This window comes from Chenopodium album, chromosome 13 (assembly GCF_948465745.1).
Source record: "Chenopodium album chromosome 13, dcCheAlbu1.1, whole genome shotgun sequence".
Classification (NCBI taxonomy): domain Eukaryota; kingdom Viridiplantae; phylum Streptophyta; class Magnoliopsida; order Caryophyllales; family Amaranthaceae; genus Chenopodium; species Chenopodium album.
Window position 1 is genome coordinate 14,465,837 of NC_137846.1, and position 13,742 is coordinate 14,479,578.

The window sequence follows — 13,742 nt, forward strand, 5'->3', positions numbered from 1 at the left end:
ATATATCAGGAACAAAATTATAATGTTAGAAATAAGATATGTTTGGCCAGGAATAAGATATGTTTGGTCAGGAATAAGAATATAAATGTCATGAATAAGATAAGTTTGGTCAGAAGTAAGTTTAAATTTTTCAGTAAAAACAATATTGTTTTCTCTTTGGGCCATAAGTGTTTTTGCATCATGAAAAGTTATAAAAATCTGAAAATTTAATATATTTCATTATGAAAAAGTCATACAAATTTAACTAAAGTCATGGAAAAGTCATATAAAACTAAAAAGAATTTAATTGCAACTTCAAAAAGTCATACAAATCTGAAAAAACTGAAAAAGTCATATCATTTCAAAGTAATTTATTGCATCATGAAAAAGTCATAAAAAACAGACAAAAGTCAAAATTTCTTCTGTTAAATTACATGTTAATTATTGTTGTTCATACATAACTGTTTTCTATTTAAAGGCTGTTTAAATCAAGTTTTTTCTATAAAAAGACTTAAATTAACAACCTCTATTGTTTCTATATAAGGTTGACTCTTCTATCATTAAATTTGCATTAAGTTATATTTTTGTTCTTTTATACAATCTTGAAGACAATGGTTGATTTCAATGAAAATTTGGCAAAATGTTCTGTTAAGTTCAGATCAATTTATCGACTTAGTTTGGTAAATACATTAAGCTTTATACTTATACATTTGTTTTGTGTCTTAGTAAATATTTAATGTTTTCATTTTTTTTTGTGTGTGTGTGTGTTTTTTTTTTATTATTATTTCAGCCACTTCCTGCAGATTGGAAAGGTTTTCTTTTAAAATTCACAGGTCCAGTTAGAGTTTATCGTGGGAATAATGGCAGATTTTGGGAGGTTAGAGTGTTAAGCGTACCACAAAATAAAGGAACCTGCGGTGATTGTTTTATTGATGATGCATGGACAAGCTTTGTATCATCCAATAATATTGTTGAAGGAGAAAGACTAGATATTTATCATGATAATGATTCAAATTTTTACATTAGAGTTTTTAATGCTGATGGTAATGAGAGGGTTCCTACTGAAGCAGAAAATGGTATTAATGTATAAGTTTATTTGTTAAGATTATGTTTGTAATAAATAAGTTTATATTTATCAGAAATAATAATATTTGTATCAGGTATAAGATTATGTTTGTCATAATTAAATTGTTTTATTAGAAGTAACAATATTTGTTTAAGGAAAAAGACTATATTTGTCAGGAATAAGTTCTTATAATTAGGAATAATAATACTTTTATTTTATATTTAATTAACAAATAATTAAATTTTAAAATAACAAAGTATGTACGTACCTGATTCATTCTCATCCCATATCATTGATTTAGCAAGCTTTGTCCAACGTTTCAAAATGTATCTCTCTGGTATAGCATGTATGCTGTACATTTGCATTATCTTGAGGATGTGAAAGCACAGCAATCCGGTCTCTGTGAAGCACATACAAGAACACAGAAACTCATTGTTTTGATAGTGATATATGACTTGATAGGTGTGCTTATAATCTTCTTCAAGAGAAACATCAAAGAATTTGACATATTGCATTGAAGTTGGCTTTTCTCTTACATATGCTCCTAGACTTGTGTCAAATTCCAACTTAAAATCCTTGAATAAGTTTAGAGTATAAACTTCAGCAGCATGTTTTAATATTTTTGTTGTTGTTTTTGGTTTCTTAGTAGTACATCTGAAGTTGTCACTCTTTTCAGTGTTTCTCCATCTTCTCATAGTAGCTTCAAATATGTGAAAGAACTCCAAAATTTTAGTGGTTCTGTTTGCCTTAAATGAAATTGCTCTTTTTGTTATTTCTACTCTTTGAGATGAAAGAATTCCAGTAGAGAAAATATCCTTGCTCAATGTTGTGCACCATTTTTCTCGTAGCCCGAATAACCTATCAAACCATTCTTTTTTTTTTTCTAATCCATGATTTTGAACCATCTTGTTCCAGCAATCTTCAAATTCAGATTTTGAATCACAGCCACTTAAGCACTTGTGAAACATATTCTTGAACTCAGGATTATTTTTTAAAGTTCCAAAGTGTGATACAAAATTCTTTTGCAAATGCCATAGACACAGTCTATGTCTTGAATTTGGATACACCTGTAACAATGATAGAACAATTTGATTATTTTCTTCACGTTTTAACATTTTTAAATCAGAAATATGATTATTATGATCAGGAATTAAATTATATTGATCAGGAATTAGCAATTTTTAGTCATGAATTAGACAATCTAAGTCAAATATTAGCATTTTATAGTCAGATATTAGATAACTCATGTCAGGTATTAATCTATTTTTGTCAGGCATAACAATATTTTAGTCAGGAATTAAAGAGTCTCAGTCATATATTAGATAACTCATGTCAGTTATTAATCTATTTTTATCAGGCATAATAATAATTTAGTCAGGAATTAAAGAGTCTTAGAGTTAGAGTTTTGCATTTAACATTTTTAAGTTTAACATTATATAGGTCAGGAATTAAATAGTTTTTTTAATCAGGTTTAACATAATATAGGTCAAGAATAAGATAATATTAATCAGCAATTGTTATGATTTATAGGGGTACAATTAAAACTTAAACACCAAGATATTATATTTTATGATATATTTCCTCATTTCGCTGAATTGATTATGAAATATATGAAATTTGTAGCTTATACATTACTTAGTATTTATTTAGTATCGTAGTTTAATTTTATTTTGTTTTGTTAGTGTATATTATTTTATGTTTAAATTGGTATGTTTGATTTATGAATTATACTATATTAGTCATGTATTATCTTTTTTTTTTCAGGAATTAAATTATAATAGTCAGACTATAATAGTTTTTGGTCAACTATTAGTATATTTTAGTCAGGAATTAGATTTAATTTTTCATGTAATGGTTTATTTTCGTCAGAAATTAGATTACACTAAATTTCTTATATTACAATATTTTGTATTAGGGCTAAGTATAATACGTGGACAAATTAAAAGCCAGGAAATGATGAATTGATTGATTTAGAATAAAATTACTTGGGAAAGCGCGCAATAATAATTGATTTAAGTAAAGTATTAAAAAAATCATTTTCCCAAAAAAATCTATCCACCCTTCCATATTTCTCTTCTGTTCATTAAAAAAAAAACCATCCATTTCCAGAGCTTCAACAAAGGAGATTTAGTAGTTTATTATTCAATTTTTATTCGGATTCAAATTAATTGCAAGGTACATTGTTTTCTCTGTTATTTTTATTGTTTTAATATTGAAATTAAGTTGAAAATATTATTGGTATTGTAGGATTTAGAATGCTATGTTGATCATCTGTTTTTTTGTGAAGTCGTACATAAAGTGTTATAATGTGTGGAATTTATGTATTTTGTTATTTGTGAAGTCGTACATAAAGTGCTATAATGTGTGAAAATACTTGAGTAAGATGCTTAAAATTGGTTGATGTTCATTGTTAGTATTTTTGAAAACAGAGTATTTTTTGGTTTGAATTATTTTAAATTGTGGTTGTGTTAACACCATGATTATTGGGTGTTTTGTCAGTTTAAATGGATCCAGTAGACGACCCTCACTAGATGGCTGCTCTAGAGGATGCCCCACATGCTTTATCTATTCTTGAAATCTTATGTATGTATATCTTTCCTAAGTGCACCCCTCGAGCCCAAGCGATGTGTAATTGCGTGTGTAAGCACTAGAATGATCTGTGGTTTTGGAAATCCTGGATTCCTCATGTTGTTAGAGCTAGACAGGCCAGTGAAAGGTGGTGGATTGCAACTGATATTATGATGCATAATGGGTATGGCTTCGGCTTCCATAATTCAATGGTTCAGGATTGGGCTGAGTTTCTGGATGGTTTGCAATGGCTATTTAGGGATGAAGAAGATATGTGGAGTAAGAAAAGGAAGAGGGAGGAAGCCATTCAACCTGGTGGGCAGCAGAAGAAGATTAGGCTAGAGTAGTGATGTAGATAGTGCTAGGTTAATTGCCCTGTGAGTTGGTTTTTGCTTAACTAGAGGGCAGTCTTTTGTATAGTGACTGACTCTAAGTAATTAATGCATGGAATTTTTTTCTCTTGTCATAGTTTAGTGTGACATTGTTCTTTTGCTTTTGTAAGGCAATGTCACCAGTATGACAAAGTGTTAATGTACTTATTTGACAATCATTAATGAAATGAAGAAACTGAAGTACTGATTTTGACTTAATTTTTTGTTTTGGTTTTGGTTTATATTCTGTATCTTTTTATTGTTTATTCTTTTTTGTGCATAATGTTGGTGAATGGAAAAACACCCCTCAATTGGACTATGTTATATTATTTTTCTCAGGAAATAAATTACCTCAACCAGGAATAAAATTCTTTCTGTCAGAAATTAGATGAATATAATGAGGAATAAGTACATTTTAGTCAGGAATTATACTAATTTAACCAGAAGTTAACTTATTTTTGTAACTAAATATATATTTTTAATCAGGAATAATATTATTTATTTCAGGATTATTATCCTATCCTTTTAGTCAGGTATTAGATTATTTAGGGCAGGAGTTAAATTATATTTGTCAGTTTTTATTTTTGTTGTATTTTTGTTAAAGATTATAATATTTAAGTCAGATATTAGTATTTTATAGTCAGATATTAGATAATTCTTGCCAGGTATTGATCTATTTTTGTCAGCTATAACTATTTTACTCAGGAATTAAATAGTTTTAGAGTTTATTTAGCTTAGTTGTGAATAATTAGAGTTTTGGATTTAACATTTTTAACTCGGAAATAAGATTATCTTAATCAAGAATTAGATATTATTAGTCAGATATAATTTTTTTCATGTCAGGCATTGGTCGATTTTAGTCAGGCATAACATTTTATTCAGGTATTAGATTATGTAGGGCAGGAGTTAATTTATAATTGTCAGGAATTAAAGAATATTTGTCAGAAATATATTTATTTTTGTAAGTAAATACATTTTAAATTGATAATAAGATAGTTTCATTCAGGTATTAGATTACTTTTGTCAGGATATAAAACTTTATTATCAGGAATAAGATTGCCTTCATCATGATTAAAAAGTTTGAAGTCAGGAATTAATAAATTTAAATCTGTCATTAATATCTTAGTCAGTTATTGCATTATTTTTCACAGGAATTATATTATTTTGTCGGGAATTAACCTACATTAAATTATAGAATACAAATCACATATTAAATTATACAACACAAATATTATGAAGCTAAAACTGCTTACCTCTGGTATGGCATTGCTCATTGCAAGATCTTGATCAGTGAAAATTGATTTTGGTTCAATTCCATACATTGACTTTTTGAAAATTGAAAGCAACCAAACAAATGTTTCAGTCTTTTCATCAGTTATGAATGCACATCCAAACATTGTTGTTCTTCGGTGATTGTTTATACCAACAAATGGAGCACATATCAACCCATATTTGTTTGTTCTGTATGTTGTATCGAAGATTAAAACATTACCATAAGCTTTGAAATCTTCAAGCATTTGAGAGTCACGCCAAAAATAGCTCACAACATTATTTTCTTCTCCAAATTTCAGTCTATAAAAGAATGAAGGATCTTGATCTGCTCTTTCTTGAAGGGTGTCTAATACATTCTACATGTCTCCACCTTCAACCATACTCATTTTCACCCTTGATACATAGTTAAGGTGATCTCTCTTAGTATGACCTACACATTCTTCTCCTCCAGCTTCATTGCTTATATAAGTATAAGCATCCATTGGTTGAATACCACTCTCAATCATGCTCTCAATTAGCTCACCCATTGGAGATGATATTTGCCTTTCTGGTCTTAGATGATGTCGTTGAACTGTTATTACCAATTCATGATTATGTTCCAACTCATCTACCTTTCAGCAATATATCAATTCAGATAGTTTGTAAGGAATTAAAGATATACAGTCAGAAATTAGATTTTACATATCAGGAATTATAGTTATACTGTCAGGAATTTATTTTCAGCAATAACATCATTATAATTACAGAGCATTTAATTATTAGTTGGTTGAGTAGGTAAAATATTTAATATAGTTGGTTAAGAGTCATTTATTCTACCCTAAACGCACTATTCTTCATTTATCTTTTAGTCAGGAATTACATTATATATGTCAGGTATTACTCTATTTTTGTAAGCATTAAAATATTTTTCTCAGGAATTAAACTATTTTTTGAAAGTCAAAGTCTCAGGAATTTGCATGTTTTGATGAGGAATTAGATAATTTATGTTAGGTATTACAATATTTTGTTCAGGAATCTAATTATTTTTAATCAGGTTTAAGATAATATTGCTCATCAATTGGTATGCTTTACTCAGGACTTAGATTATTTTAACACTTCATAAATCTTCTAATATTTATAATTTTCAAACAAACATACATATTATATTTGCAGCATCTTCATCTCTTTCTTCATCATCTCTTTCTTGATTGGTGTTCTCTTCTATAATTACATTATCTACTGCATTCATTCATTATAAGTCGAAATTAACAACGATCTGAAAAGAAATTAGCCTTGGTTGCAATTTATAAGTCGAAATTAACTCGAAATTAAATACGATCTGAAAATAAATTAGCCTTGGTTGCAAACTATAAGTCGAAATTAACTCGAAATTAAATACGATCTAAAATTAAATTAACATTGCATGCAAATTATAAGTCGAAATTGATTGTATGCAAATTTAAATTGCATCCTAAATTGAATGAATTCTTTGCAAAAATTTATAAACTCGAAATTAATTATGAACTAAATATGATCTGAAATTAAGTATAATCTGAAATTAAATACGATCTGAAATTATGAAATTAAATTGAAATAAATTGTACCTTTTTCAGCAGTAATTGAGCTCGAAATTGATTCTATAGGTGAATCAGATTCTTCTTCAATTATCATTCTGTTGTTTGATTTCTCCATTTTTGTGACTTGAATTTTCTGAAATTCGAAGATTTGAATGCTCTGAAATTTGAGTAAATGTAGGAGTTCTTAGTTTCGCGAAATTAATGCGTTCGCAATTTTAATAGAAAATGACGGCGCTCGAAATTTGAGGAAAATGATAAATGATAAAAAAAATTCACACATTTTATAAAATGGCGCGCGGGCTTTGGTCGGGTATCTCAGACCCGCGCCCTTTTGATTAAGAGCCCGGTCTCACGTGAGTCCAGTCTCACACAAAACGCTTTCTATTTTTTCACACTTAATTAATATGATATCGTAGCCAATGATTTTATTGAAAGATATTTTACTTGAGCTATGATTCGCATATGATCACAATGACTTGCCCATCACAACGTTAAAAAAGTTGAGCATGTTTACTAACAGTGGAATAAATAATTACAACAAATCGACTATATAAAATAATGATCCAGTGATGGAGCTAATTAATACCACATACTCTAGTATACAACATATTAGTAGAACAATCACCATGGACAGTTTAGTAAGGTTTCCGGCCAACATAGATAGTAGTTACATGTGATAAAATACCAACCGCTGTTACATTGAACCCTAGCATATTCAAGCTGAACCGACTTACTCCAAACTACTTGAGTATATGTCCACAGACCTTGTTAGGGGAACAAGTATTTAAGTATTAGTCATAATTGGCCTTCTCATTCACCCATACTTGTATGGAAGCCGTGCCAGTTAAGGATGCACTACTACCTGCAACGATAATTTCTCCACCTGAGTGCTGCATAGCACAATCGGGCGATCCTTTGGTTGGCATAATTTGGGCATAGGTCGCCAATGTTGTATTCCAACACCCACCGCGGTCCTAGCTAGCAGAATTGTGGTAAAATGGCGTACGTAGATAAGTTGATGATCAAACTTTTTTAACCCTTTACCTATATTGTACTCCTCAATTTGATATTGATCGGTAAAATATTTGGTAAGATTGTTCAAGTGCATCAAATTCAATGCAAAGGTTGTTATATACTCCCAGATGCAAGGTGCATTTAAGGGTTACAAAAAAAAATTATCAACAAGAGCGAAAAATTACCCTTAAATGACCTTGCACCTGGGTGTGCATAACAATAACCTTGGGTGGAATAATTATATTAATGTCTGGAAGGAGTAGGAGAAGTTGATGCTCTGGAAGAAGTATGTCCGAAGAAGCTTAGCTTGCTGAGATTCTTTGAGAAAGAGCTCATAAATTTCCGAGAACCAGATTTTTCATACGAACATGATTCTTTTCCAAATAATTGAGTCTCATTCTCATCCGAGCCAGCTCAAGCTTTAGCTCTCTGTTTTCTCTCCTTAGAAAGAATTGAAATTCCAATTTTTAGATCAACCAAAAGGTAAATTTCTAGATCTTAAATTCCAGTCAAAAGAAAGCTCAATTTTTTGCCCCCAAAAAAAGAATCAATCAACTTGTTGTACACGAAACTAATCAACTAACCATATACATTAAACCCAATTCTATTAATTGAATCAAAAGCAGTTCAACTTCAAGATTGGTAAAAACCTAAATCTTCCAACTACCCCCAAAGTCCCAAACAAAGCTCTGAAACCCAAATCAGAAAAAGCAATACGTTCATGCAGCAATTGGAAACCTTATCCATAATCACTGCAAAATATATAAAGTTTTGAGAGAGATTACCTTCTATTATTATTACGTAGTACTATTATTGAAAAATAGAAAGGAAAAGCAGTCAATGTGGCACAAAACCGAACAGCAACTTACACTTAAGATAAAAATGTAATTTCGCTCTAAAGGATAGGACTATATTATTATTACATATTTCAAAAAAAAAAAAATTGTTATTATTATTATAATAGATTTTTTTTTGCCTTTTTTTTAAATTACGAAAACTAATTAATCATGAATGTGAGAACTTAACCCCGGTTCACATTTAATGAGGTGAGCTGAGCTGAACTGATTGGAACTGAACTGAACTGAATATTTTATGAGATAAGGAAATTAAGAACTGAAATGATTTAAGCTGAACTGAACTGAAATGAAATTAAGCTAAATTGAACATACCCTTATTCTTCCTTCTTTAAAAAAAAAAAAAAAATAATAATAATAATAATAATAATTAGTCTTTCTAATATATACTTTTTTTTTAGGGATTCCTAATATATACATAAAATGAGGCTATAAGAACTTAACTAGGGTTGTGAACTAATTTAAAAACGTCGTAGTTAAATTGGCAACAAATTTGATTGGCTCGGACAACACTAATAAACTAATTAACTAACGGATAACGATCTCTGGGATTAACTCCCAAATTCTAACAAACCAAGAATTCATTCTAGTATTCTACTGATTACTATACTTATATTACTCGTACTATATATATTACTAGTTTACTACTCTACTCTTGAGTTAACACACTACTAACAAAACACCAAAGCCCTTAATTTTCTGCATTCTTACAACTTTAAACTCAATCTTTCTCCTACTAGCTCGATCAAGAATTTCAAGAATCCTTTAATATCTTCATCGTTCGTCAAAATGGATAATGGTCGACTGCCGATGATGATTGATGACGAAACAGGCAAATACTCCGATCATTACACACCAAAGGCCGCCGAATTACAGGGTACGTACGTAATTATATATTATTATCTAATACTACTCTAAGTTTTTCATATTACATATACTTTTATGTAATTAAGACTAAGGAAAATCAATCACTAGATTCCAATTTGTTAAGGCATTGATAATAAAATATATGGAAATAAACTTTGTATTAAATGCGCTGCTTTATTATGTAATTCACTGTTTTATGTTCTATATTCGTTCTTTATATGGAAAATCAATCGCGAAAGTTAATTAGTTCGTTAATTAAGGCATACAATATGATGGGAATGAGTTTTGTATGTATTATATGGGTTACTATTTTATTCAAAAAATATTTTACGTTCTTTTATGCCTCTAAGATTCAAGAATAGGGTGAAATGGTTCGTTAAAATTCAAGAAACAGTTGTACCGAGTATAAACATCCAAAATACAGTACATGATATTGCTATGTGTAAAAACAAAACAAAAACAAAAACTAAAATACATAGGGTTTAAATTATTTCCTATGGGGTCAATATGGGCTAATATTTAATTTAATCATCATCAACATCATATAATTTCCTTTTAAAGTAGTTACTAGTTAGGCAAAATGGGTGAATTTTTTTTTCTCTCTTTTTTTGGGTTGAAAAAATAGTTTCAATGGGCTAAACTAAATGAAAAAGAATAAAATTGGCAATTTAAATTCTTGTACTGAATCGGACTAAAATTTGGACTCATTTATGTACTGATAAATGATCATTAATACTTACATGTTGTAATTTATGATAATCATTTTTGTAATTGAACATTATTGCTACTGTATGTGTTCATTTGTTACATTTTAATATTGCAGTGGAAAAAAAGGATGCTATTGTTTTTGAAGAAGTAGCTAGTTCTGAATTTTATGGGAAACAATTTCCTTCTGAAGATGTTGCTTATGAAATGTTTAATGAATATGCATTTAGAAAGGGATTTGGAATTAGAATTGGAAAAAGTAAGAGGCGAAGAGATGATTCATTCTCTATGAAAAGATTTGTTTGTACAAATGAGGGTTTTAAAGATGATAAGTGTAGGAATAATAGGCTTTATGAGAGAGTTAACATAAGGACTGGTTGCTTGGCTTTTGTGCAGTTTAGTATTGACCGTTCAGGTGTTTATACATGTACAAGACATGAAATGGTCCATAATCATGAAATGATTCCTGTTGACAAGAGACATTTAATAAGGTCTCAAAGGGATATTTCTAAGGAACATATTCATTTCATTTCTACACTTAGATTGAGTGGAGTTAAAGTTTCTGATTCTTTGAGAGCTTTGAAGAAGGAGGTTGGAGGGTCTCCTAATCTTTGTTTTACAGCTCCTGATGCTTATAATGCTATTTCTGCTGAAAAGAGAGCTAAACTTGAGGGAGGTGACAGCAATCAACTAATCAAATTTTTTGCTAAGAGACAAATTGATGAAGCAGATTTCTATTATGATTTTGAACAAGATGAAAATGGTGCATTGGTTAATTTCTTTTGGAGAGATGGAAGGATGATGAGAGATTACCATTATTTTGGTGATTTGTTAGTTTTTGATACTACTTATAGGACTAACAAATATGGTATGATTTGTGCTCCATTTGTTGGTATGAATCATCATGCAAATAATGTGATGTTTGGCATGGGATTTATACTTAATGAAAGAACAGAATCATTTGAGTGGTTATTTGATACTTTTCTAACTTCTATGGGAAGGAGAAGTCCTATTACTATAATGACTGATCAAGCTCAAGCAATTGCAGCTGGGATAAGAAATATTTTCCCCAATGGTGTTCATCATAGATTGTGTGTGTGGCATATTGAACAAAATTCTAAGAAATACATTGGGGCGTTGAGAGCTTTGGATGGTTTCACTGATTTATTTGGTTATTTGCTGAAGTATTGTGAAACTCCACCAGAATTTAAGCATTTTTGGAAAAGGTACTTCTTCTACATACTTGTTTAGCTGCTTAAGAAAATTTTACAGATATGTACATTTAGTTGTCTGTAAATGTTTATTTGAAATGCTCATAACTGTTATGCTTAATGATCATGTTTGATTTACAGAATGGTGCTGAAATATGACTGTGCAAATGTTGATTGGTTGAATGATTTGTATAAAATCAAGGAGATGTGGTGTCCAGCTTTTTCAAAGAAACATTGGTCAGGAGGTGTGCTTTCATCTCAACGTAGTGAGACAACTAACAAATCTGTTTCTCAAAGGCTTAACAAGACACAAGGTCTATGTGATTTCTATCAAGTGTTTCTCGATGTGGTTCAAGAGTGGAGAAGCAAAGAAAAAGGGAGAGATTATAATACAATCAGAGGTAATCGTCATTTGGCCTTTGCATACATTGGGATTCTTGTTCATGCTAGGTCATTGTATACTATTCAAGCTTATGTGCTTTTTGAGGAAGAGTTCATTAAGGGTACTGCTTGTGATCATAAAGATGCTGGTGTGAATTTTCCTGAATATTATTATCATTTGTGGAGACCTGGGAAAGATATGATCAAGCATGAGGTTGTTTTTAATAAAGAAACACATGCAGTATGTTGTACATGCATGTTGTTTAGTGAAATGGGTTTGCTTTGTTCTCATGCTCTTCGAATTTATCATATGAATTGTGTTCGTAAGATTCCAGATGATTATATATGTAAGAGGTGGACTAAGGCTGTCATGTGTAGTCATGGCCTTGATGAACCTACAATGAAAACCAATGTAGTATCTACAAGTGTTTGGAGGACACAAACACTAAGGAAATTTGTTAAGTTGGTAACAAGTTGTCAACACTCTTTGAATGCTAGAGCAGAGGTTGAATGTTATTTCAATCTTTTAAAAGAAAAGATTGAGAGTGTTACTGGTACTATTGATTTTAATGAACCAGTTGAAGGTATTGAAATTGTTGATCATGAAGTTAAGAATCCGGAAAAATCAAGACCTATTAGAGAGAGGAATTATAGGCCTAAGAGTAATATGGAGAAGGCTTATAACAAAGCCAGGGGTCAGTGGATGAAGAAAAATTCAGTATACACTCCTTATAAAAGATCTAAAGGTCAAGCAGTAGTTCAGGTAATGATGAACATTTATGTTTTTGTTATTGATTATTTATGTTCAGGAATTGAACATTTTTGTTATGCCTTAGGAATTGGACGAGAATGGGTGTCCTATATCTTATGCTAATTCTTTGGCTGATCCTAATGAGTTAATTGTGATTGAAGATCCAATTGGTCAGGTAAATATAAACTTATTTTCTTTTTTTTTTTTATCTGTTTTTATCAAATTTAGTAGAATATAAAACATTTTTACTTTTAATTTTTTTACAAGGTTGGTAATAAAAAGACTGGCATTGTAGAAGATATCCCTTCAGATGATAGTGTTTCAAATGACTTTGAACTGGTATTATGTAAATGATTATGTATATAATTGTAGTTTTTCATTTTAGTATGTTAAGTTGGGATTATAATGTTTTTATAATTTTCATTGTATTATAGGAATATGGAGATAGCTCTATGCAATCAAATGTTGCTGTTGATCCAGACATATCTTCTATTGTGAAGGTGAAATATTAATCATCTACCTTTTAATTTTGTATAAGGTCATTATTTATTTTGAATTTGATCATTTATTATTTTAATTTTGATCATCAGGGTAAAACAGCTATTATTGCTCATGATGTTAATAATGTCCCAACAAGTTCTCAGTTGCCACCAAAGAAACCAAGAAATGTACAATTTCCCACAGCTCAAATCAATGCTCAAGCTCCTTCTAAAGTTTCTAGCATTGTTAAAAATCCTCCAAGAAAAGTTCAAGTTCGTTCTAGTATTCCGAAGAAAGTTCAAGCTCCTTCTAATGTTCCAAGAAGTACTCAAGGAAATTCAAGGAATGTGCAAGATTGTCCTAGTTTTTCAAGGAATGTTCAAGTTTCTCCTACTGTTTCAAGGAATGTTCAAGGATCTCCTACTGTTTCAAGAAGTACTCAAGGTGGTTCTCCACAGATTTCAACCAAATATGATAGGTTATTAGCGTTTTTTGATACTAGTGTGGCTAAGAGATTGGCTACAAATGGTAAATAAGAGATCCGATCAATATGCAATTATGTTTTGCTGTTTAACTATCAACATTTTTAGTTGTCTCAACTTTATAGAGATTCAAGTGCTCTAAGTTTTTAATATTTAGATTCATTATGTAATTTGAACCTTTTTTT